General features: G+C 40.3%; 1 protein-coding gene across 3 annotated transcripts in view; it reads right to left on the bottom strand.

Moving 5' to 3' along the window:
- Positions 1-26,683, bottom strand: part of SDK1 (sidekick cell adhesion molecule 1) — a 385,943-nt gene that overhangs the window by 177,337 nt on the left and 181,923 nt on the right. The window lies entirely within an intron of this gene.

Genomic DNA, 26,683 nt, shown 5'->3' with positions numbered 1-26,683 from the left:
ACTGACTGCAGCCCTTTTGCTTAATTGCCATCTACAGAAGAATCTAATTAGACCAAGAAATATTAAAATAGTTTTAATGGTTAACATAAAGCTTCATAAAAACAATCACTGCTGGTTCAAGGACACAATCAATAGCCTCTAGTTTGAAAAATATTGTGGTTGCAATTATAACTAGACTGGCGTTCAATCCATCCTCTCTCCTTTTTCATAAAAATCAGTATCTTGAAGAATGTTCCTATGGCACTACATGCACTGTAATTTTTCACTCTTTCTCTAAATCTCAGAAAATGTGCTGTAGATGGCCCCAGGAGCAAACACAGCAAAGATGAAGTAAAACTGGAAAAGGAGCTGTCTGGTTTAATCTATGAATGTTCACAGCAAGGGCTTCGTGTAGAAATTTGTAATCAGGATTTCCACAAATGATGGTGGCAAGGTTTCATTGGAACTGGTGTTCTTGTCATCTGCAGAGCCTGTCACAGCAACCTGCAAGCATTTGCTGTTGCTCTGATTTGAGAATCCCCCAGCATTATGTTTCTCCCCAGTGCCCAAACACACATACTAGATCTTCCTGCTTAGAAACCACCCCAGCTTAATAGCCACACATTTGTTATGCTCTGCAGGGAGAAGTGCAATATCTACTGAAACAAGCTGCTGGAGTCTCAAAATGCTAACCAAAACCAGGCCAAATTAAATCTGTCCAGGATACAAGTTAGTGTGTCAATTAGGAGCAAACTCCTTCCATCGGTGATGGGTAGCTGAGGGACCAGGGGAACACCTGGGAAGGAACACCAGTTGTCAAGAGTTTCTAACAGGGATGACTTCACTCTGGGTAAACAAATAGCACAGAGACTCTGGGTCTTGTTTCTTAAGCACAGTTGTGGAATAAAAATACCTCAGAAGCAGGAAAACAAAAGCTACCCTCCAGCTACCCCTATTCTCGAACCTTTAGTTTAATTTGTTTATAATTACTTCAAGGTAATTAGCTTTACAAGGACTGGGGGGCAATTTTCATAGAAATTTCAGGCAGTCCAGGACTGCATTCTGGTGAATGGTACTGACTCATGATAAAATAGAAATGGTGACCTACACTTATCCGTGGCTCCCTGACAGAATCACATCCTGATGCTGATTCTTGTCCACAGCTTCACCTCTCCTTGCAATTGCCAGACCCCAAACAACACTCAGTTAGAAAACATTCCCTATTAAACAAAGAAATAAGTCAAACAAGGATAATAAAGTTAAACTGGTACAAGAAAGAGGAGAACCAGTTCCTTGATGTCCTCCTTACATCAGCCAAACCCTGCAGGCAGTTTTCAGCCTAGTTTTCAGTGATGTTTTCTCACCTTTTATTCTTTCCATTCTCAGGTTTGCCCGGTGTGCAGCCTGTGTGTGAAGATGTTCAGAAGCATCATCTCCTCAAGCACACTCACCACAGGGGAGGATCACACATTTTTATCTAGAACATCACCTGCTACCCAAGGTAACTCCTCTCCCAGTTATCCTTCTGAGAGACTTCAAAGTCTGAACTAATGATAATTAGCACCATGGGATTATCATCTTCCTAAATGTGAGAGATTCTCAACAATGGTGGAGAATCAACATGACCAAGGCACCCTCAAACCTCCTGCTACGTTCTGTACCAGACTGCTTGTCCCTGGTGGGAACAAGGAGTTAAGGAAGAAGTGTAAGCAGAACAGCTCTCCCGTTTCTCTAGGAAAGAGCTACAGCAGAGTATCATCAATTTGTGTGGGTAAGTGGATCAGGGAGAAGAACCAGAAGAGAAAAGGAATTATGCTGGAATTTGAGGCTTGACTGAGGTTTGAACTGAAACCTCCATGAGTCAATCCCAGCTTCCACAGTCAGCTGGGTCAACATAGAAAATACAGAGTGACCTCTTGCCCAAAATGTCGAATATTAACATCACCATCATGTGATACATTATAATTTTGTTATCATGGCATATTAAAATAGGCTGTTTATCTGTACAGTTTTGGGCTTGGGCAGTAATCATTACCTTCTCAACATTTTGTAAAAACAATTAAAAAATGGCTTGCAAATCATTATGTAAACACTTCAACAGCACACAGAGAATGTTCTTCCCCCATCATTTCTTCCTATTTTTCAATTTCAACTTTAGGTGATGTGTGCAGGGAGAATGGCAGGGTGGAAGACAGAGATGGGTTTTATATCAACAATTCCCATTAACATTGATGGGAATTGCACTCATAAAAACTCGGGTCACCGATGCTTTTCTTCACTCATTAGGTAATTTCCAGCATTTTGTTCTTCTGGTTTCTGCTCTCTGCCCTATAATTTCCAATGCAGTGTTTAGACTCTGCCAAAAAGCTTCATTGTGTGCTAGCTGTCTCTTGCAAGCAAATAGCACAGTGATGAACTTTGAAATATCTATTTCTCCCGTAATTGGTTGGTACCAGTCAGTGCAGTCCAGCAATAGGAAAAAAAAAAATGAGGAAAATACATTGCCAAAAATTAGCTGATTCGAATACTTCCTGAAAATACAGATATTCTTCTATGCATTCTCATTACCAGCAAAAAACTAAGGAAAAAGTATGACTCTGTGTCATCAAAAATAGCTGTGCCCAGCTTGAAAACTAAGGAACCAAGACCTGTATGTACGTTACTGCTTTCTGGGAAGGGGAAATAAAGCAAGATCTGTCTTTTCTCTCTCTGGCATCAAGGTAAGTTGTTCAGGGATCTTGTGGAGAGCACACTGGATATGGCATTCACAATTCAACTGAATGTCCACAAGAAAATGTTCTGTCTGCAATGAAATCTGTGGACAACTTTCATTTTTTCTCTTCATTTATGTACTTATTTTTAAAGAATTTGGCCCTCTCATCAGCTGTTTTTATAAGGAAGCCTAGTACCTTGTGTCAGAGGCCAGGGATTACTGGATCAGAGACAAAGGGACTATTCCTGCCAAAATTACAAATGTTTTTAAAGATGGGAACAGAAGAAATTCAAGGTATTGTATTATATATGCTTTTTCACTGATCTTCCAGGATCAGCACACCTGGTCTTCAAGTCTATTACGCAGACCAAGTCAAAATCACTGCTGATAATCATCCTTCTACAGTCCAATGTGGATCAATTTTGATCTGTTAAATGCTTCTCCTTACTTTATTACACCATTGTCCCCTAAAGAAGACAGATACTGAGGTATTTTAATAGAAATTATTTGACACAGCTCTTATAAATTCTATAAAATAATTATCCTTGTGTTGTATATAGGAGTCAATTTTGTTAAGTGGGAAGAGCATGGGATTGGGAATTACAAAATGTGATTTCTAACCTTGTTTCTGCCCCTATTCTAACAAAGTGATTGTAGGCTAATCACTTTTATCTTTCTGTGCATCAGTTTTCTCATTTTGATATTGGAATTAATAACCTGCATCTTGGCAAAGACTTTTGAGGAATACTGATGAAAAGCATTAGATATGAATCAGGCCTTATTATTAATAATAGTAAATTGCTTTGGGATCCTTGGATGATAAGTGCTATTTAAATTCAAAGAAAATATTAGTACTTTAATTGCTTCATCTTTCAGATCTACCCCAGCTTTACTTACACCATGACAGGTAAATTGAACTCAGGTTATTTCAGAGAGGATACACAAAGTTACAAGTGTAAAAAAGACACTAAGCCCTTTGCATTATTGCTCCTGCAGCTTCCTAGGCTTTAGAACACCTGCTCTCCACTGCCGAAGATCCCACATGGCAAACAGCCAAATTTTGTGCTGCTGTTGGGATATTCAGCGTTAATGCAAATGCTGAAATCCCCAAATTCTATCAACAGTCAAACTTCAAACCTTCCATTTATGCAACGGTTTATCAAAGTCATTACAATTGTGATGGAACCGCTGTTGTTTTGAAATGATATAGTGAACAAAATGTCATTATCAAGTAGTTTCACTGAGTGAAGATCAGAGCCACAGTCTATTAAAGTATTGCCATTGATTTATTCGCTAATGTGCCCTATATTTTCATCTGCAGAAGCCTTTGTAAAACCCAGTGTCTATTAGTGCAATTATCCCACACAACTACTCTGCAGGGCACAGCTCATTATGGTTTCCTTTCTCTTTTTTTTTTGCTTTTAGTGCTGAAAGCTGCCAAGAGTATCCAGGCTACAGCAGAGGAGACTTCAGCCTGTGATGGCAGTCAGAAAACAAGCCCAGCACCAGCTCCAGTGGGAGCTTCACCCACTGTCTCCATAACAAACGGCAGGGAAAACAACCGTAAGCTGATATCATCATCCCAGCAGAGCCCAGCCACACAGAGAGAGGCAACAGGCACCAGATGAAACGCAAGAAGTTCTGCCTGAGCATCAAAAAAAATTTGATTTATTTATTTTTTTGTTATGGAAAGGGTAACTAAACACTGGGAAAGGTTGCCTGGGGACACTGAGGACTCTCAGAGGTGCTCGAAGCCCAGCTGGGCACAGTCCTCGGCGCCTGCTGTAGGTGACCTGCTTTGGCAGGGGGTGGACTCCACAGGAGCCTTCCAGCCTCATTTATCCTGTGAGTTGATGATTATTAATTCCTCTCAGATCACCAGGTTGTTGATGTGTGACCTATATCCACTACTGGAAATTAAAGGGAGCAGCTGCAAACACTTAAAGCCTGGACTGGATGTAAGAACACATCCCCTAATAAAACACTGCAGAGAAAAACTTTCTCTTTCCTGTTTACACATCTTCCACCTGAGGGAAGTAAACCATAAACATGGCTCTTTTTAGCCATCCTAATTCTGGCAAGACAGTAATGAATGACTTAATTACTAATCAGTTCGCATCAGAAACTATCAGGCCAAATGCTGAGCGCTGCATCAGTCACGCAGTTCAATAACTCAGTATTTTTTGTATTTCAGAAACATCTCTTTCTCTTAAAAACATCTAACCAGAGATCATGACTTCACTACAGTGTTCCCCTCCAGGAACATTATTTCTTCATTGTAACCCATATTCCAGTTTGGAAATGGGAGGAGGAAACCCCCCCCCTTGCCCTGCCCAGTTTGCCTGAGTCTCAATTAACAACTGCAGAACCCCTGCCTGCCCCAGCGCCAGGCTCAGGCAGCGTCTTCACACCTCTGAGAAGCAACAAGAACTCCAGGGGAAAACAGGAACATGCTTTGTTTTGTTTAATAACAAACCGAATCAGTTTGATGGGCAGGGATGGCCCCGGCCCACGGCACTTCTGAGGAATTAACAAGCGACCCGTATTTATGGCCTGCAGCAACGCTCCTGCAGCAGGTGGGGATCCAAAGCAGCAGCCTCATTTCCAGCAGTATTCGCTTCTCAATGGGGAAGAAAGTGAAAACAACTAAGCAGAGAAATTTAGGTAAAAAGCTCCTTCTTTTTTTCCCCATGAAACAATAATTTTGCCCCTTTTTGTCATTTATCAAATTTTGACACCAGGCTAAGCAGCTGTCGTTTCTGCTCAGTGTAACTTCTGCATTTCAGTGGAGATCATTTTGGAGTTCAGGACTTGTACACTGTGTATATTTTTTTATAGTTTAAGGTGCTTCTACAACAAAACCTGTAAATCAAATACAGGGAGCAGGCTGTTTGGGGCTTGGACTATGTGCCCTATACAAGACCTGAAGTACTGCTAACACCCATTTCGTTTCCCAAAACAAGGAATGTGCATATGTGGAAAAAAGAATAATGATTCTCAGTACCTGGTTTCTATATAGAGGGATACGCACAATGAAAAGTACATTATTTAAAAACACAAAAGGGCTGTGTTCCAGCCAGAGTCAGGCACCATAAATATTTCAGCTACTTTTATAATTGGGTTCATTTAAAATACTATCTACCCTCAAAACATTGCATTCAAAATGTGTTGTGTAGAATAACTACCATTTGTTTTGGTCACATCAAAATATCACTCAAAAAACCATTAGGGATTTTTTTTTTTTCTGGCTGTGATGCTGTAAAACATCTCCCCTAGACCCAGAAAAAAAATGATGTTGTAAAACATATAATTCATCTTGCCTGTGGATAAAATGACTGCTGTGAAACAATCCAAAAACTTCCAACACGGAAATAAAACAATGTATGGTTATTTCAAGAAAATCCAAGTTACCTGACAGCACCTCATCTTAACCCAATGGTTAAATCTCCAAATCTTGGATAATGATTTTTTAATTCCTCTTCCTAAGAAAGGGTTAATTATGCGATATTTGTGATATCAACAGCAATAATATTGCATAATATTGGCAATATTATGACAATATCAGTGCCATGACAGATAAAACCATGCAACAGCACCAAAATTAATAGAACTATGTAATAAAGCCTTTTTCTTTGAATTGTTGGCTTTTCCCGGATTCAGTGAAAATCCAAAGATGGATGTTCTACTTTAGTGGGTGTTCTCATTTAAGCTGCATTTCATATTTTCCTGTAAGAAGTCTCCAGTCAGGGAGACTGGCTGAATCTGCATGGAATGGAGTATCCAGCAGCGTTTTCTTTTTGTGTTGTTATTTTTCAGCTCCCAGTGACTTCACAGAACTAGGTGGCTCCACGGTTTGGACGCTGCAAACTGCAACCTAAGAATAAACCAAGTCAAAAGGTAGCAACTCCTCACAGAAGCTTCCAGAAGAAAGGGTTTGTTCTGCAGAGGGCAGAAGTGTTAATATCCTCTGCACACTCTGTAACTCTTAGATGATATCAACCATGAACGTGAAAAGCACGAACACAGAATAATCTCCCCGGATTAACCGGCTATAGGGACGAACTCGAAAATTCCATGACACTTCTTCTCCAAACACATATACAGCTGGTACATTTCCCCATGAGATGAGCCCACTATTAACATCAACCTTCGTATGTGTGTCAGCTCAGCCTTTTTAGCACTTCTAGCCCTCAGTCTCAGTGACAGACACATCTTTTGCCATTTCTAATCTCAAAAGCTTGGCAGAATTAAGTTTAAATGTGATGAGTAAGCAGCATTATTTACAGCGCCGGCTTTTTAAGGTGCTCAGAACCTCAGCCTTCAAGAAACAGATAAAAAGCTTTTTCACCTTAGTTCAGAAACAGAAAAAGAGAACTTTTGAAGTTTGGGGGGGGGAGGGGGTGTGGTTTGTTCTTGTTCAGAGTTTTTGTTTGTTTGTTTTGTTTTGTTTGCGTGTGTGTTTTTGGTGAGGTTTTTGGTTGGTTGGTTGGGGTTTTGTTCTTTTTTTTGCCTCTCTGCTGCTGTGGTACAAGCCTTGGCCGATTGGTGACTCTCTCCCTCCCCCAGCATCCTCCAAAATAGCCTTTGTCTGCTGTGGCCACGCTGCTGCCCTAACCAGCTGTTAAACAATGATCGAAATGGGCCAATTATCACTCCACCCAAGAAATATTCTTCCACCTGGAGTAAGAAATCACGTACATATTGCCAGTCCCAAAGTAGGCAAGGAAAATTACGTTCATTAAAAATCTTCTCGTAATGACATCCCTTCCTACCGAAAGGCTCAGGGATGACTGACCTTGGTGTCCAGGATTAAACCAGCATTATTTTTCTTGATTACCAGCAGCAGAATAGCGGGGAAATTATAAAGCCATTGAGAGGATTAATACAGCCCTGATCTCTCTCTCCTGGCTCTTTATCTCAGGCGATTAAAGTTCTCTAGGAAAAAAATAAAATAAAATAAAATAAAATAAAATAGCCACGTAGCATACGCCTGCTGCCATGGAGAGAGACGGTATCAGCTCCAGCATCAGCTCCCCTTGACAGCCAGGGCAGAGGTTAATTATGCATTCTGTATATGGTTTTAATCACTTTAATCAGATCACCGCTCTGCTCTAACTTTGTAAAAGCCAGAGAAGCACTTCAGGCCTGGCAATGTTTGTTTTAAAGCGAGGGAGGGCGAGGGAGGAGAGGAAACACGGCGCATTAACCACAGATTTAAAAAAAAAAAAAAAAAAAAAGGCACAAAAGCTATCGACCAAACACGGAGACTGAGCCTGACCGTTTGTGTGAGCTGGGGCAGGATGGCACCGAGGGGTCACACAGAGGACACGGGGTCCCTTCCCGCTTTGGATTTGGACCCCGAGAGCTCCTCGAGCCTCCGGAACCAAAGCGCGTTCCCAACGCGCGCTCCTCGCGCTCCTCTCCACCCGCATCTCCGCTCTCAGAGCCTCCCACCCCAGCAGAGGCAAAGACAAACAAGTGGAATAATTGCAGAGCGACAGGAAAAGCCACGTTAAAAGAGACGGGACTAACTGGTTGGGAATCACAGGAGTCAGAGCTCCCGTCTCCGACGTGGGAACAAAGGATTGCTCCTTTCGAAACTTCGGCTGGGGTTTATTATCAGCTCTATTCAGTGTTTTGTGCTTACATCTCACACAGACAAATCTCTCATTTATGGACATTTGATTTGAAAAGAAAGAGTTGAATAGGCCTTTTTTTTTTTTTTTTTCTTTAATTAAGGAATATTGGCCCTCAGGAGGAAGGGAGGAAGTGCCATTTGTGGAATGAAGTGGGAGAGAAAAGTCTGCCTTTGTTCCCTTTGGAGCACACAGAGACATTGTTATATTCTATTTAAATTATTTTCAAACTAGGTGGCATGAGGAGAGCGTTCAGGCTTCTCACCAGCAGCCAATATTTATTACAACATAAAAAATGTCAAACATGGATGGGTTCTGACTCTGAACAAAGTGATCCCTGAGCCAAACTGATCCTCATTACAAGGCTCGCTCACACCGCCAGACATCACTTTAATACAAGGCCACATTTTCCCTGCCAGATACAGTCTTCAGGTTACTTTACTTTCATATCAGAAAGCAGAGACCCAAGAAGATCATTCAGCCCCAAATAAGCTCCTTTCTTGCACAAACATCCAAAATATTGGACAATTCTTGTAGATTCTTCTACAGTGTTTTATCAAGCAAGGAGAACCCTTAAAATAAATTTATTTCCTTTCATAGCAGCCCGTCAATAATTCTCTCTATAATGCTTTGGATGTACCTGGCTATACACAGGGGACTTAAAAAGTGTGTGAAGATAATTTATTAATTTTATTTTTAAATCCAGCCATCTGGAGCTATAAACACATTTAGTGAATTACATAATAAGACCAATATCTAACCAAATCCTCCCATGCCTGCCTAGAGAACTTCATCATCCAATAAACCAACTCATCCTTAATCCTAAAGCTGTCATGTTCTGTTGGTTCCAGCTTTTTCCCAGGTGCATGAAAAAGCCCACATCTGAATTGCTTTTATTTCTGCTTTTTCTTCATAATCAGGGACCTATATATTTTACCTTGAAAAATACCTGGTATAGTCCAATCAAACAAACAAACAAACAAAAAACAACAAAAAACAAAATCATATTTTGGAGGTCAGGAAACAAGCAGGAAGAAGGAGATACTTTCAGAGATACTTTCCTATGCCTGTTTCTAAAGGCAGTTTCAGATCTCTGACCTCACACATTCCCAGAAAACCCCTCGCTCTGTGTTTCTGCATCTTCCTATGGGTGGGTGGAGAGTGAGGTTTCTCTGACAATTACTGAGCATCCAGGTGCCCAAGGTGTCACGAGACAGATCCTGTCTTACCATTCTCTGACCAAGTACAAACATGAATGCCAAGAAGAGGAGACAGCATTGTAACAACACCTGTTTTTCTATGAAATAACATATCAGAGTTTTGAGGCAAGAACCTCTGGCTCATTTTAGGGTAGAGCTCTTCACCTGTATAGTTCTGAAGGAAAAAACCTGAACCAAGTGGAAGTATAAGATTTCAAAATTATTTTTTGACTTAAAATTATTAGCTGAGCAAAGAAAATATTTTACTTTACAAAGAAAGGTGTACAGTGAGAGCACTGGTCTCCAGTTTATCTCCAGAATCCGGTGGAACTGATAAAGATAACAGGATAATTTCAGGGTTCTTTCAAAACCTGAGTTAATAAGGACAGGGTCACTTCCAAATGTCACCATCTCTTCATGCAACAAGCACTACTGCAGTTCTAAGATAAAAACAACCCCAGCTCAAAGGTCTTGCGAGTTGATATTATCACTATCAGAAAAATCACTTTAGAGCTAAGCAAGTAATGAAACACCTTTCAAAAGCAACTTAAGAAGAGGGGAGGCAATAGCAAGGAAAACAACCTTGTTCTCAGGAAAGAGGCTGTTTTCAATAAATAAAAGGCAGAACAAACCCTATTGCACAGAGAATGACCTTTAAGTGAGTCTAACCTTAGTTCAGTGTAAAGGAAATTAAAGTCTGTGGGACTGATGCAGGCATAGTCAAGAGCATCTTGTGCTGGCAGCAAGAATTCCCATTGCTGCTTTTCTTGTGACCTTTTCCATCTAGAAGGAGAAGAAAGGAAAGAGAAGGGAGGCCATCTGGATTTCCTGTAGGTAAGATGTCTGTTAACATACATCATGACCCAGCTGGTAAATAAAGAAACCTTGTGACAGCCCTGGTAAGCAAAAACTTTTCCTGCTGATAGGATTTCACCAGGTGAGGTAGCAGCTCTGCATATAGTCCCCATTCTCAATAATCCACTCATTGTCTCCACAGCAAATCAGATTTACTATTTATTTGCCCTCAGAGGAGCAGACTGACTGCAGACTGTCCTTTTCCCCAAGCCATTAGAAAAGTGGCCTTTCTAAGCCTGTTTCTCTAAGAAACTTTCATCTCTTTGTATGATATCTGTCCAAAATGCTGCCTGTCCATCAGCACAGAGAGGAAGGTGGCTCTGGCAGAAGATTCTGCTTCCCACCAGGTCACTGCTTATTGCAATTCACTCTTTTCCTTGAACTGTGTGCTCCAGGCACGTCTTGATCTCACGCAGATGCCTTCTCCTTCCACAACTGAGTCTGCGTGAAACACCACTAACCTGCTCAACGAGATCCTTTCCATTAATCATTTCAGAATCCTGTGAGAAATGAGAGTTTTGAAGAGGAATTTCTAGAATGCTTTCAAGACAATTGTGATCAGCAAGAATTCCAGGTCAACAACCCAAAGAAATACACAATGGACACATCCCTGGGGGAACTGATTTTTAAAAAATGAGATTCCTCAATCCCTGTATTTCCTGTGTTAACCTGTGTGGAAGCCTGCTAGAATAACATGAACTCCCTTCCCTCAAGAACAATTCCAGTGCAACACATTTATCCAGATGGTGCAACACCTAACAGGGATTTTGGATGACACTAAAATAAGGATGTTACTACAACAACCACAGCACCCCTGACTCTCTTCTCATGATAAATCCACAGTACCTTCATAATTGTTCCCAATACTGTTGACAAACTCATGGCAACACCAATGCTGCTCAAGTGGTCTGAGACCAAAGCACATCTGCACTGGGGACACAGCCTGGAACTCGCTCAGTCCTTCAAATACATCCTGAAATCTCTGCCCAGTTAAGACCTCAGGGTTCACAGAAAGTGGACAAGTTGTCAGGAGCACTTAAAGCCTCAGGTGAGTTTGAAATAATTTAATTTAAACTATTTCGTACATTCGTTCTCTGGTTTATTGTTCTCTCCAGTCTCCTAATCACAGCAGTCTCCTTTGTGGATGTGTTTATGTCAGCCTAGAGACCTCTCCAAGGCTTTTTCAGTACTCTCTGCAGCATTCCACCAACGCAACAAATTCCCAGTTTTAAACAAGTGCTCTTTTAGATTTCACAAAGCTGTGCAAGGAAACCCAGCACTGATGATTATCTGTCCTGCCACACTCCGTGAGCTTAAGTGGCGAGAGGAGAGCAAGTTGTTGTTTCTTCAACCTGCAGAAATAGCCGACTCTTCAGAATATCACACTCCTCAGAAAGTCATTTCCCCCCTTCCTGCCCTTCACACACATTCAGGGCAGCCTGAATGTCCCCAGAGAGACTCTTCCTTGCAAAAACTGTCTCATTCCAGATTAGGTAACAAAGACAAATAATGTAAATAACAGTTATTTCTTGTCTCTGAAGAGGAAGGTGGTGTTCATGAAGGTCCCTCCCAGAAGCACCACAACCCATCAAGCCCAGGTAGTGCACAGCACTGAATGAAGGAAGAGAGGATTAACACCAAGGGGCCTCAGTGTTCATCATCTGTTTCTCTCAAACACACCTATCATTATGGATTTTTCTTAATTTAAAAATGAAACACCATTAGACAACACCAGTAACAATTACATTTATGATAATGCTCCAACCCATTTTATGGCTCTGAAAGTCAAATATATTTTTTAAATCTGCATAAATTACAATACTATTAAAGTCTAATTTATGTGATACTGTGTAAATGAGAGACTGGTTGGGCCTTTATATGTGTGTTCTAACAGCCAGGATGTAATTTTTATGTGTACAGTGACTGTACTTGCAGTTTATTTCACAACAACGTGAAGTTTCAAATCATACTAAACCATTATTTGAACATCATCAACATTATAAAATCAGCCTTCAGTGAAGTAAATGTGGATGAAGCTCAACAAGACCCAGCAATGGGCACCTGCAGCTGAGAAAGACAACTTTAACCTGGGCTGCACCCTGGCAGTGTGGGCAACATGATGAGGGAGGGGATTCTCCCCTTGGGACAGGGGTGTGGAGTGACAGGATAAGGGGGAATAGCTTTAGGTTGATGGAGGGTAAATTTACAGTTATATATTGGGAAGGAATTTTGCCTTGTGAGGGTGGGCAGGCCCTGGCACAGGTTGCCCAGAGAAGCTTTGGCTGCCCCATCCCTGGGAGTGTCCAAGGCCAGGTTGGACGGGGCTTGGAGCAACCTGGGCCAGTGGAAGGTGTCCTTGCCCGGGGCAGGGGGTTGGAATGAGATGAACTTTTAAGGTCCCTTCCAAGCCAAACCATTCTGTGGTTCTATGCTGAGGCAGTTTTATCTCTTGCTGCTTAAGTAAACTTCATTTTTCTTAAGACAACAGTTTTAATCTCATTCAACCGAAAATTCTGTTCAACAGTATTTAATAAACCCAGAACTACCAAGAGACACATATACTACACAGAAATGATACCATTTATAGGAGCAAGTTATATGGTACATTTTTCAAAGTCAGTGATTGATGACAGGCTTGTTTACTGCTCATTAATAAAAAATAAAGGCATCACTCCTGCTGGATACTACTAAGGCTTCTTGTTTACTTTTCTTTCCAATTACTGTAATTGACCTATAACTCACTGGAGTTCTGGACATTTATTCAGAACTCTGCACAGAATTGTAGCAACAATCCTTCAGCGTGGCAGCTAAATATGCCAGGATTAACATTCTGCTAAATATTCAAAGAGAAATTACATTGGTGTTGTAAGCTGGGGGTTTATGAGAGGTTTTATGCAATTTGTGGATTCTGATCAGATCTGGGATGATAAAAAGGGCAAGCAAAGGTCTACCACAAATCTGTATTTATCTCTCTGCTAAGCTGAAAATAAAAATCCCACCAAATCTAAAAGTCTGGTTTGAGAAAGAATTATGTAATAGTTTGCTATGTTTCTACAGGCTCTCCTCATTTGATGTTAAACACCAGTAACTTAAAGTAGCTCCACTTGGTAGAAAGAAGACACAACCACAGTTTGATCATGCAGGGATGGAAGAGCAAAGCTTGTCTTCAGATGGGAACTTAAACATCAAATCCTGACTTCTAGAAAGAGTTTTTTGTGATCACTACATACAGTCACCTGAGACGGGCTTGGACAAGTGAATGTAGATGAGACTCTGCCTTGAAAATCCAAACTAACTTTAAGCACAGGGAGGAAAAAGACTGTACCAGAACTTGCATGCAGCACTACCCAGCTTTTGGGTAACAGCCTCCAAAGCTTGACAGACAGTACTTGTCTGACAGTTGTGGATAACAAACTTCTCCCCAAACTGGCCTAGCAGACATCTCCACTGCACCCTGCAAACCCCTGGCAATTTAGTAGCTGCCTCAAATTGTTTTTCAAAGCAGATTTCTCTTTTTGCATAGCGATGGAATAAACACAAACTCTTCTAATTCAGTAATCAGGACAGATAATTACATCCTCTTAATTGTTTTCTTTTTCCAGCTTAGGTTCGTGTTGATGGGAGATGGTAAAATTAGTCCACGAGCCATCTGAAGTTTGCTGCTTGCTGATTAAAGCCTTAATTGATTCAGAATGTTTTACAAATCAATCTCTGAATTACTTCAGGATCATGGTGGCATATTGTAAAAAGGAATTCTCCCCCCCCCCCCGCCTTGTGAATGAGAATCACATTCCCATAAATCCTTAACTGCATAAACAACTTGGTTATTTTGTTTCAAAATTCACAGTTTGAGAAAATCAAAGAAAAATGGCAAAATGAGAATTACTTGCAATATAACCTGCTGTGACTTAGAGAGGGTTCTTATTCCTTCTTAAGCTTACTTTGCAATTTTGGAATGGATTGCATATGATACATTCTTAAGGGGGGAAAAAAGAAAAATATAGAACTGTTAGAACTGTCCCCATCTTCTGCAAAGCTCATAAAACTGTGATCTACAGCCCAGTGGAAGCAATGCTTTCCAAGCCAGATATGTTTTTTCTGATTCAGTGCACTCCTTCTCTCAATCAGGATCCACACTTCTCACTGAGATTTTATATTACCTATCATACAGTTCTGGTGAGCTCTGCACATTTCCAGAGACTGCTACCCAGGATTTCCTTCTGAAACACTGATTTTAAAGTTCCCTTGGTGATCAAGGAGGAAGAGCAGAGATATCTGAGATTGTTCTTAAGGGCTCATCAAAAGGAACAACTCTGGCTGTAAAGACAAGCCCCCTCCCTCGCCAGTGCTGAATCTGCAGAGGTCAGAGTGAGCATTAGACAATTCTGATGGCTCTCTTCATCTGGAATTGATTGCTCCATTCAGCTCACCTTTGCCTCATTCTAACCACAGGCCCACTACAGTTAAGGACACAGAGACCACTTAAAACACACCAATGTACCCTTAAAAAAGAAAAAGGGGTGGTTGTGTCATATTTCAAGAGCTGACAGGTCTCACAACGCATCCTGTTCTTTACAACACACAAACTGTCTGGAACAACTGTGTTCCCTTCCTTGTTTTTGTAATAGCTGTGTCAGACAAACATAATAGGATGCTAAAGTGAGCTGAATTGCAGAGGCTTTTGATACAGGGCAGTGTTTTCCCAGTGACCATTTCTTGTGGATTGAGAAGGGTGGGCAGCACAGATAGGATTGGTGTTTGATGTTTGCACTCATTGACAGAACTTCCTACAAATCCCACAGCCTACGCTGCAGCACGAAGGGTAAATTCACTTTGGAAAATTCTTACTAAAAGATACAACCACAAATATTACTTTGGTAAATCATACTCGCTTCTGATTAATATTTCAAAAATACCACTCTGTTAAGGATAAGGATTTATGACAAACGTCTCATCTTCAGCATTAGCACACAAAGGAGCTTTGCACTTCCCATTCCACTGGTGCGCTGTGCCATGAGGGCTGTGTAAATATGACATTAAGACATACCAAGAAGTCATCAAGGTTGTTTGTGACATTGTGAAGTGAAACTGAAATGAATCACCTGAGTCACACAAACCTGAAATGAGATAATTGACTCATTAAAACCCAGTCTTTTAAAAATTGCAATAAAATCTTGTCAGCTGACTTCATAAGCCTCTACTTGAAACACACAGATAATAGCTTTATTGCTTTAAAAGTAGCAAAACATAGTCCTGAAGGGAAGTTGCCTTTAAGAACCAGTGCGTGCAAAAGGCTGCAGGAAAACAGCTTGGTCATTATTCACAGTAAACTCGTAACTTGTAAGTTTTAAGTTTCACAACTCGGAAATATTTTGACAAAATTAAAAACACCTCCTCTTGTATGTGCAGTGGAAGAATGAACCAAGAAAAACACTATCTACCTGCATCTGCTAGCCATAAACTCGAGAGATAAACAGTGTTATTTCATCCCTCTCACAGACGCTGCAGTCTCATCCTGCCACACTAATTAGAGGTCTGTCACTTCTTCCATTACAAACACCCTTTGAAAACATTTCTAACAGCCTTGTAAAAAAAGATTTATCTGTGAATTTTAAAAATTGCACTGCCTTCTCCATCTTTAAATCATCAAAAAGCCCTCCCCAAGCAGCCCAGCTGACTGCAGCAACACCATTACGAGCTACAACAAAAATGCTCAAACCACCCCAGACTTGTTTTTTTTTTTTCCAAATGAATTCTGCATTTTACTCAAGACAGGAATTCAGCAGTCACTACCAAGTCCTGAATGATCTGCCAGATTCCTTATTTCTCCCCATTAGCCTGTGAGGTGTAAATGACCCTGTTCTTCAGTGGACACACCAGATCTGTCAGCCACCATGGGATCACTGCCTTCCCCTCCTCTCCACCTCCAAAAAAATAAAACAATTAAAAAAAAAAAAATCCTCCTCTTTTTTTAATTTCCCACAATGTTGGGTACTGGCTATTTGCACTGCTTGCCTTTCCACAGTTAAAGGAAAGTTAAATCACTTCTCCCTTAAAACATATTTGCTGCGTTAACTAGCAATGAACCAGTAAGTTGAGTATTTTTTAGAAAAGCCTTAAAAATACTGGCATGATACAGATGTTTTTGTCATGGAGGCCATAAACCAGTTCCTAACCCAATATGGTTAGAAATCAGTATTACTGTAGTGGAATGAGCAAAATTCTCTATCAAATTCACCAAGGGAATAACTCTAAGTGAAAGAGTATTAATTGAGATGAAGAATCAATAAGCAACAAATTCACTAACAGTACAACGACCACAAAATCCAGGTAAACAGAAATATTGTCTAAAGGCAAGAGAGCTTCTCAAATGATTAAACAAATGATTCCTGTTCCACCAAAGATAGTAAACAATATTTGCAAAGCACATTTCTATAAATCTTCCCACTAAATCCCATGGTGTTTTAGAGTTAAGAGCAGATCAGATGGGTCAGCATGATGTTTGAGATCAATACAATAATAAGACATTGGAGTATAAGCAACCATACAAAATTCTATTTGAAAGCATGAAATTGGTCTGAAAGTGATGAGTCTATAATCACAATATGCACAAGAAAACAACCCCTCAGGCTCCAAGTTCACAAGCTATTTAGATATATGTGAAAGCACTCAGCATTTGTATAAAAATACACCTGCAAGTAAGCAGAGCTCGAAAGAAAGATATTTATTTTTTCCACTTTGCTCTACCTTTATCTCTGTTTGCATCTGAAGTTTCCATTTTAAATCACAGGACAAAAAGAACCTTAGGATTTTTCAGTTAAAAAAAAAAAAAAAAAGAAAACAAAACACCTCCCACATAACCTTTGCTTTGTGAGATAAAGATCACCAAATGAAATTAAGTCACTCCACAGCGTTTCTTGGCCTTGTTCCAGGGCGATGTGGAAAGAAACGTTTGTCATAATCACTTACAACTGGAAAAGAACAGGAAAAGATCACTGTTAATGACTCAGCATCGCCTGGCACAGGGGACTTTGGGGACCTGTCACTGCTCAACGACAACAGCGATGGACCTGGAGTAATTTTCTGTATTAAAGAGGAGTGAGACGCACCGAATTCTCTGCACAGAGGAATCTACAGCCTAAGAAAGGGAGATATTTAGTTCCACCTCCTTTGAAACAATAGGCCCACTTGAATTATCTTGCTTCTTGGGGTCTTTCTGGTTGGTTGGTTGGTTGATTGATTGATGGGCTGAGGGGGGATCAGATGAGCATGGCACATCTGCAAGATCCTCTTCTCACGCAATTATCCTCAGCATATTCACTTTTTGGTTTCATGGGCCTTTTTAGCTCGCTTTTACTGACCTGATTTAATATTCATAATCACCTTGAAAAGGCCATCTGCAATTTTAATCACTCGCTACCAATTACTTTCTTTAATAGCTCTGACAGTATCACTCACAGATATCTGATAAGTCCACAAGGATGGCTGAAGGCAGCACAGGCTTTGCAGTTTCTTTCCCAGCATTTGCAGAAGGTACAGCCCTGCTGGCTTTTTAAGCCTTCACCAAGCCCTTACTAAGTCAGGTTTATGAGCAGATCAAAATGCAGCTACCACAGAGTGAAACAGCAAACTTCTCTTCTTATCCCTCCTTAGTGCATAACAAGCAAGCGGGGAATAAAAACAACCACCAGTCACAACTTGTCTCTCTCCTTCTTTACCCAAAACAATGTCCACTGCAGAATTTTCCCCTACAGACAACAGCAGAAGCTACTTGTCCCCAGCTTGTAAAGATATTTAACAGCAAACATAGCAGGAGAAAACCGAGCAAAAATTTTGCACAAATAGGGCCTTAGAGACCAGGATGTTTGTGTGCATTTTCCTGGCTGCTGTGCTCCATTTTTATCACAGAAAGCTTACAGTCCTTTAAAGACACACTATTTAACAATGATGTTCTCCCAGATTACGGGAGCTGTAACTTCGTTCCCACGTTCAGCAGCCAGAATGAATTTTCCATCATAAAAAAAGCAGAGTTCTGGATTATTTTTTTAAAGGGTTTTAAAGTGTAGAAAATAGTTCTGCACATGAAAAGAAATCCTTGCTTCCAGCACCTTACAGCACAGTCTGTAAGGGAAAAAAAAACCCAACCAACAACCCAGCCCTTGGATTACTGGGATGTCTCACCACTCCCCAGCTGCAAAGTACAATATGTGAAACCGAGCAGCACAAAAGCGAGGGATAACGAACATCCTGGACTGGCAATTTACAGCTCCCACGGCACAGCCAAGGGGACAGGAAATCGATGCAGCTCTTACACACACCAGGTGAGGCAACCCAGGTTATGGCCAGCCCCGAGTTTCTCTTCCTATTACAAATGGGGAAGGGAAAACCAATTATTCTACATTATTTTAAAATTCATAGCAAGGCCTTACTAAAATCTAGAAGTGGAATATTTATAGCTTTACAGGTGACCTTGAATTCTGCCTGTCCTGACTCTCCACTGCTGGGGTTGTAGCTGTAATCACTGTTCCTCCATTTCTGTCCACACACAGGCTGTTGTCTGCTCTTCTACAATTACTTGGACAAATCATGTCTATCTGGCAGAAGGATGGGACAGACATCCTAGGAGTTTCCATCCTTGTTCAATTTTACTGGTTTATTATGTATATTGAGAAGAAATTAAAAACCTCTTTTACATGAAGAGTTTAAAAATGATAACCCTCAAGCAACCATATGTTTGTGAAAGCTTGAGATGAAAACAAGCTTTTGTAAATATGCTGGCAGGGCAGTTCTGCCAAGCAGACCTTTAGCATGTGGAAGACAATCTTCAGGATATATTTAGGCTTTTGCAGTAACTAAGTGCAAAACTTATTCCACTAAACATCTGGTTTGACCATATTTATTATTCCTTATCTATATTGTCTATAAGACATTTCAGGCTTGCCTAACACGACAATTTTAAGAATTCTATCAAATAGTTCCTAAATTACTTCTGTTCTAAATTGAAAAGAGAGTCCTTCCTCTATGAATCAAAAAAAAAAAAAAAAAAAAAAAAACACTCAACATGCTGCAAATTTATCCAATTCATAAGAAATGAGATGCTCCTCATTATCTTCCTGAGGAAGTGCTTTGTAGCTTTTTATCGTCTCACTCACAGACTGGTCAAGACAACTCATGTCATCTGAGACCAGCACATGTACTATGGAATCACAGAATATCCTGAGCTGGAAGGGACTCACAAGCATCACTGAAATCCAACTCCTGGCATGGTTTTCTCTAAATGTTGGGGGTTTTCCCCTTCAAATAGCATATTTAAGCTCAAGTTCACTTCAGTGAGTTAGAGATTCTTGCTGTTTTTTAATAAAAAGCACCTTCAAAAGGGTTTAGCAACTTTAAAGAAATGAAAATTATACTTTAAATACATCCCACTGTGTAAAGATGGGAAACAAAGCAAAATACTTCAAGTCAGCTACGTGGAATACTCCAGGAGTTTGGCAGAGCAGAAGGGGATTCATAAGAAACCATGTTCAAAAGGGGTAAATTAATAAGCCAGTCTCCAGTAGCTGCTCCTCCTAAAGCTTCAGAATTATGAGTCTTACATAAACTGAAACATGAATCCCTTTACAAATGCCTACAAATCACTGCCCTTCTGCCTGCTCTGGGAGTTCTCAGAAAGTCCAATTGGATCTGGGGTGTACATGATAGAGAAATAAAGAGTTCTGGGGAAAAAAACTGTTTGCCATACTGACAAGCTCCTGGAAGCCACCAGCATTGAATATCACTGGACTTAAATCTTATGTTTTATGATTCCTATTACTGTTACCATATTAGTCATCTGCATACTCAACACTCGTTTCTGTAACATTATCAGTACATATTAAAAAGCTTTTCAAAGACCCCACAGTACTACTTAACTTTACAGGTATGGACAGGAACTGCTCCTCTCATGCCAACAATTAGAACCAATCATGAGCACAAAGTAATTACACCAGAGCGAGAAAATTCACTTCTCACTGCTCTGAAATGGAAAAGGGAAACTAAATAGAAATATGTTCATGGTGGAATGTGGTTAAATTGGAACTGGACTATACTATCGATTTTACCGTTTTAGCCCATGAAAGATGATTCAATCTTGAGTAACCAACAACATCTTTTTATGTCTGATCAAAACAATGTTTATTCCAACAGCTCCCTTTCATCTTATTCCACCCTGGAGTATTAGTACAAGATTGACTGAAGAAAAGCACTGATCAAAAACTAGATTTTCTTTGTAAATTCTGCAGTATTATTTAAAAACATTGTAGGTGGACCAGTGAGATTGAAAGAGTGTGTCTGTTGAACCAGCAATACTTTTCTGTTCAGAGAAGTTTTCTGGCATTTCTCTTATGCTGGTCCTCCAACAAATCATCACAGTTTGTTCAAGATGGCATTTTCCTGGCTGGCATGTATAATTGATGTGTGTCACATTTTATAAAATGATTGCAAGGTAAATTCAATTTTCTCTTTTCCTTGTTTGTGTCCTCTAAGAATCCCTTATCCCCACATATCAATTACAGAGCAGTGGCAGAGATAGGATACAAATCACTCCGATGAATGTAATAGCAAAAGTGATTAGGGATAGGGAGAGATTAATTGCAAGTGTCAGATATAAATAAAGGGTTTAGGAGACAACCCGGGATTTGGAGCGTGTGTGTGTGTGTGTGTGTGTGTGTGTGTGTGTGTGCATTCCAGATCTTCCAGACAAAACCCCAAACCTCATGCCCAGACAAGTGCAACAAGAAGCCACGTTAAAATAACACGTTTGATTATAGAAACTTCAGCATTTGCCACTTTGTCAGAGCAAAATGCATAATGGATGTGCATATGCTGAAGGCACAGACACTCCATTCGGGTGCAATTCCACAGCTTCACCAGCCACTGAGGAGTCCCCACAACAACAGGGTTGTATTGTTGCATTTAGGAGAAAAGGAAATAACTATTCTTCCCATAAAGCATGCATTTAAAGCTTCATTACATTTGTTGATGCAATATGATGAAAATTAAGTGCCAGATATTTAAATACGTTTTACGCTGATTTTGGCTGTTTAAGTTCCCTTCAATACTCAGGCTGAAATAATCTTAGAGACAGTTCATTTTAACATCTTTTCATTGCAAAAACTACCAGCACAGGAGACAGTGGCTGCCTGGGACAGGGGCTGCAGCAGAGGCACCCTGTGTGGAAACAAGAATTATCAAAAATAGTGCAGAGGAAAAGGAAATTGGAGACCAACTAATATTTCTGTTATTTATCTGAAGAAACCCAATGAAAAGCTCGAGCTGCCACAGAGATTTTTTGGCTCACCTTTATTATTCCTGAACTTTAGCAATCTATCATTTTAACCACAGGTTTCCCTCTATGTCACTACAGTCAAAAGTGAGGAAAGTTTTCCTTTAAGGAGAAGAAAAGTAGAGAATTATGGAAGAGATCTGGCTGATGCTTTAAAAAAACCCCAACAATGAAATCTGGAGTCCAAGAATGCTGATAAATCCTGAACATCATCTGCTATTTCTTTGTAATGCATATAAAATCAGTCTATACTGCAGTACAGTGTCACTTTTGCAGTAGATAATAGAGTAACCATAGAGAATATCAGCCTCCACTGAAATTTCCAGCTCTGGATGAAGCTTAAACTAACATTTGTTCCAATATATCAAATCCAAATCTTTAACACTAACTCAATTTAGTCCTTTTTCTTATAGTTATTATTGTTACTAAAATGCATTTGACTTAAATACATACATCCATCTCGAGTGGATGGTTAATCTGCACTCTATTCTCAAAATAATAAGAAAAAAAAGATCCCCATTTTAAAGTGTGTGTCCTTTAGAATTAGAGCAGATTGGAGCTACAATTGAAGAAGCCTTTAGACACTGTTTTACCAGAGTATTAAAGATGGCATTTACACAGAACGTGTCCTTAAGGTTCAGTTTTGAACCCCAAAGACTTCTACAGTCCCCCTTCAAATTAACATTTGGGATGACAGAGCAATGTGAAGTGTCAGTCAAAGCAGAAGGCACACATTTACTCATGTAACCACACTATGATATCCTTCCTGGAAATCCTGCCTGACAAAGAGCAAAGCAAAACCTTTGAGGAAACGGGAAACAAATGAGATCATTTCAAAGAGAGACTTAAAAACCAGTGCCCAGAGGGCTGAGCTGTGCTATGTTGGACTTCCCCAGTATTTGGTCACAACCTCAGGCAATCAGGTACAATCACGGCACAGAAATGCAATTTCATCTCATCCCAGATTCCTTCTCCTTCCCCCAGCAAAATAAAACCAAAAAGTGGGGGGAAAAAAAGGCATCATCGAAGCACTAATTTCACCTCAACAGCATTGACCTGCAGAGGCTGAGAGAAGTAAATTCTCTTGGCATGAACTAAAACCAGTTTGACAACTCTATAGAGCTTGTGTGCCTCTGACGTCAGAATGGAAATATCTGTTCCCTGGGGGTGCCAGCCCATTCCTTTTTTCCTTTTTCCTGCCTACACCTGAAAGCTGGAACTAGCTATGAAAAATTCATGCAGCAGAACGCTTCAAACATATCCATGAAGGATCCTCAACATCTGCTGACTTGAACAAACCCTGACGGTTAATATGAAGAATTATGTTAGTGAAATGCTCTCTTCCAGAGAGGAAAATGTCTGCCCAGGATCTTCTGAAAACTTCTCTTCTTAGCAAACCTGACAGAAGGATGTCGAGAGGGACATCCTACCAAGTACACCGACAGGTAACGTGGCACCTTCACCCCGTCCCTTTCCCAACAACATAAAGAAGATTTAATTCTTACAGACACTAAAAGTGACCTAAACAATCTTGTGCAATCATGAGAACATTTCTTTATAACAGAAAACAAGCCAAAGAAGAACTCTGGGGCAAATTCAGTCCCTGCAAGCCTGAAATGGGACTTTTCCTGTCTGGAAAATTTATGTTTCAGTACATTAAACTGAAGAACAAAATAGGCACCAACCAGAGACAAATGGGGTCTATTTAGCCTCATGTCAATGTCTGCCATAACAAAATAAAATTCTTCTGGTTGCAAGTGGAAGTTGGGCAGAACAACATGACACCCTCATACTTTAAATTAATTGCAATACAACCAAGCCAGGAGCTTAATTTTCTGTCCCCAACTTTTTTTTTTTTTTTTTTTTTAAATGTGGGTTGTTTGTTGTTTTTTTGTTTTTTTTTTCTTTGAGCATTGCCAGTGCCCAAGGGAAAAATTTATCTTCGTTAAATGATAATTGGCTTTATTATCTTTGACTCTTCAGAAATGCTGGCTGGCAAGGTTTTTAAAATTTTCATCAATCTTGTTTTCCGTTTTCACAACGCCTGCATCAGAAAATGACATCAGGCTGCAGAACACTCTGTATCTCCCAGTGTTACCAATAGGTCTGGAGACTATCTAATTTACTAATAAATCTATCGAGGCGACATGCATCTCAATATTTCACAGCTTAACAAGAAGGTCCAGGAGCAAGGCCCTGAATTGCAGTTCCAGACGATTAGCGCCACGAAACCAATTGAGGCAGGAGCATCTAAGCTGTCAAAACAGCTTACACACACCCACCTTTTGCAAACCTGCCATTTAAATCATTTCCTGAGGCCCACTTGCCCCGATTTTTCACAGAATACCTCCGAAATAGCCACGCAGAACTGTTAAAAAGTTTCTGGGCCTGGGCTGGCGGTGCTCACAGCGCTGAAGTTAATAATAGAACCATCTCAGCAGGGCTTTGCAAACTTCTCCTCCAGTGGCACCAGAGCCCGGCCGTGGTGTCACATCATAAAGCAACAAGGACACGCATTGCGTACACGGCAGTAAATACCTCAGCCAGCTCCTCGCGGCAATAAAAAGCTCCCTATGAATCTTTCATTATTTTCCCCCTTCCTAATAAACCTACTTAAAACTCTTGACTTACACACACCAGAAATCCTTGTGGCTTCGTTAAGAAGCTCTTGACGCCCCTGCTCCCCCTTTCTTCCCCTCCAAAAAAAACGTTCACGTTGAAGTGGCGCAGCCTACAACAAAGTACCATGTATCATTTTTTTCCCCTGTTCTCTTTGAGTATTTCTGGGGAAAGTTTTGGTTGATGGGGTTTTTTTAATCCTTCTTTTTGGGGGATTTGAGGGTTTTTTTGTTTGGTTGGGTTGTTTTGTTTGTTTGTTTTTAAGATCCGTACTACAAACCCAAGTGCAGCAGAAGCACCTGAAGGCTTCCTTTGGAAGCTCTTTCCCAGCTTTCCAGTGTTAAGTTGGTAATCAGGGGCGATGGGTGGGTGTAAGACTTCATGGTGTTGGGACTCTGAGTTCTGGGTTTCACAGAATACTCTGACTTGGAAGGGACTCACAAGGATCATCAAGTCCAACTCTTAAGTAGAAGGCCCATACTGGGATCAAAACCACAACCTTGTTATTAGCACTAACCAACTGAGCTAATCTCAGGTTAGATTGACGAGAAACAAAATGGCTTTACCATTAATACTTGGAGCCCTGCTACAGAATTCCTTATGATTGGGGCTTTTAGATTGTTTTTGTTCAACATCCTCTAATCTTTTTATTCCACGTGTATCAAACATAATTACTAATTGAAGGATAGTTCAGTGTATTTCCCAGATGTTGCTCAAGCTCCATTTACCTTCAGCCACAATTCAACACTGACTTTAACCTGCAAAATGAGGCCCCTGTAACTCATCTCCTGCTTAGCTCAGAGCCAGACCTTTCTCCTGCTGTCAGTCTTGTATTTTGGAGCAGAACAGGACAGCTTACAGCTTTCTCAGCTGGTAGAATGATTCTGCAAATGTGCTTTTCTTACAGGCTGGAGCAAATCTGACACCAGTCTCCTTCAAGGAATAACGAGCTATGCATATCTAACGCTGCTCTCAGTGAATGACTGCCCTGGGAATTATCCACAGGTTTTTTTCCTTCTGCCCTCAATAACAGTGGAAATGTGCAGCTGAGTCACGGAGCAAGGTTGAACTCAATAATTAATATTTAATCTACTCGTACAGAGATTGGATATTCCACTTCACTTGTGGCTCATTTCATTTTGGTTAAACTGGTTTTAAATTTTAGATGCTCGTCCTAATGGAAAATTACAAGTGTCATCGCTCCTAACGTCCAATAGGATTCAGACAGTGACAATTCAACGTGGTATCTTCCTCACCTGGATGTACCTTTAACAATCTGTTTCCAACCTCTTCCTTGAATTCTTTACTACTCTTCCAAAAATACATCATTTTTCTGCAACCATTCTCTGCACGTTGCTTCAGGGCTATATTTTGGCCTGATTATTTTCTGTTACTGGACCAAGAAGGTTTACTCACTTCCACGTAATGTATCACACGTTTCTTCCCCAGATCAAAGTTTAAAATGACCAGTTTAATCTCATTTTCTTTAGACTCTAATGCCTTACAGCCAATGCCTTCCTTCAACACACAGGGAGTGTTAATAATCCTGAATATCAAGGTGTCAATTTAAAAACCTCATTGGCTGCTATTAATTTTAAAACCAAATTCATTTCTGGCTTTCCATCTTGTCTCATGCTTCTTTTTCTTTTATCCATTTTATCTTTCCTATTTTCCCCATTCCAGACAGACTTTGCAGTCACGGTATCAAGTCTGTAAGCGTTTTGGAGTGTTTTCTTTCCCATATGCCTGTACTATGCTTTGCATAGCACTTGTTATGCATGCATGATCACAGACTATTTCTAGCATTAATTAAGATATGAAATTATAGTGGGAAGTATGTTATTGGTCACATAATACAAACAATACAAATTTGCTTTAAAAATGAAATTACTAAAGTGTTAGCAAACCTCTTCATACTGTCAGAAATAATAATGTTTACAATCTACATGCCACAGTAGAGCCAGAATTCACAAGTGGATTTGGAATATTATTTCCACTTCAGAAAGATACACATAAAACCCCTGAGCAGTTCATTTAGTTGAGATACTTATCCAGAAGAAAACAACAAAGGTTTGTCTCTCTTGCCTGTCAAACCATCCAGCTGCTGCCCCCACTTATCCCAGCCCCACTGCCTGGGTAAGAACGGCTTTCCTTGAAATCCTGTTAGTAATTTCAGCTTCTTAGAAATTAAATGTTTCACAGGACCATCATGGTTTAGATGAACTTCTGATAAACACAAACCAAGTTCCAAAGCCACTTTGCCAGATTTTCCTGCCCAGAACTCCAGACTCCCACGTTTTGCTCTTGTAAGAAAACGAGCCAACAGGGATTGTCCCAAATCTAATGGCACCCAAGATGA

Source organism: Empidonax traillii, unplaced genomic scaffold (assembly GCF_003031625.1).
Source record: "Empidonax traillii isolate 1590-97213 ecotype Southwest subspecies unplaced genomic scaffold, ASM303162v1 scaffold263:size1499331, whole genome shotgun sequence".
Classification (NCBI taxonomy): domain Eukaryota; kingdom Metazoa; phylum Chordata; class Aves; order Passeriformes; family Tyrannidae; genus Empidonax; species Empidonax traillii.
This window is presented reverse-complemented; position numbering and strand designations above follow the sequence as displayed.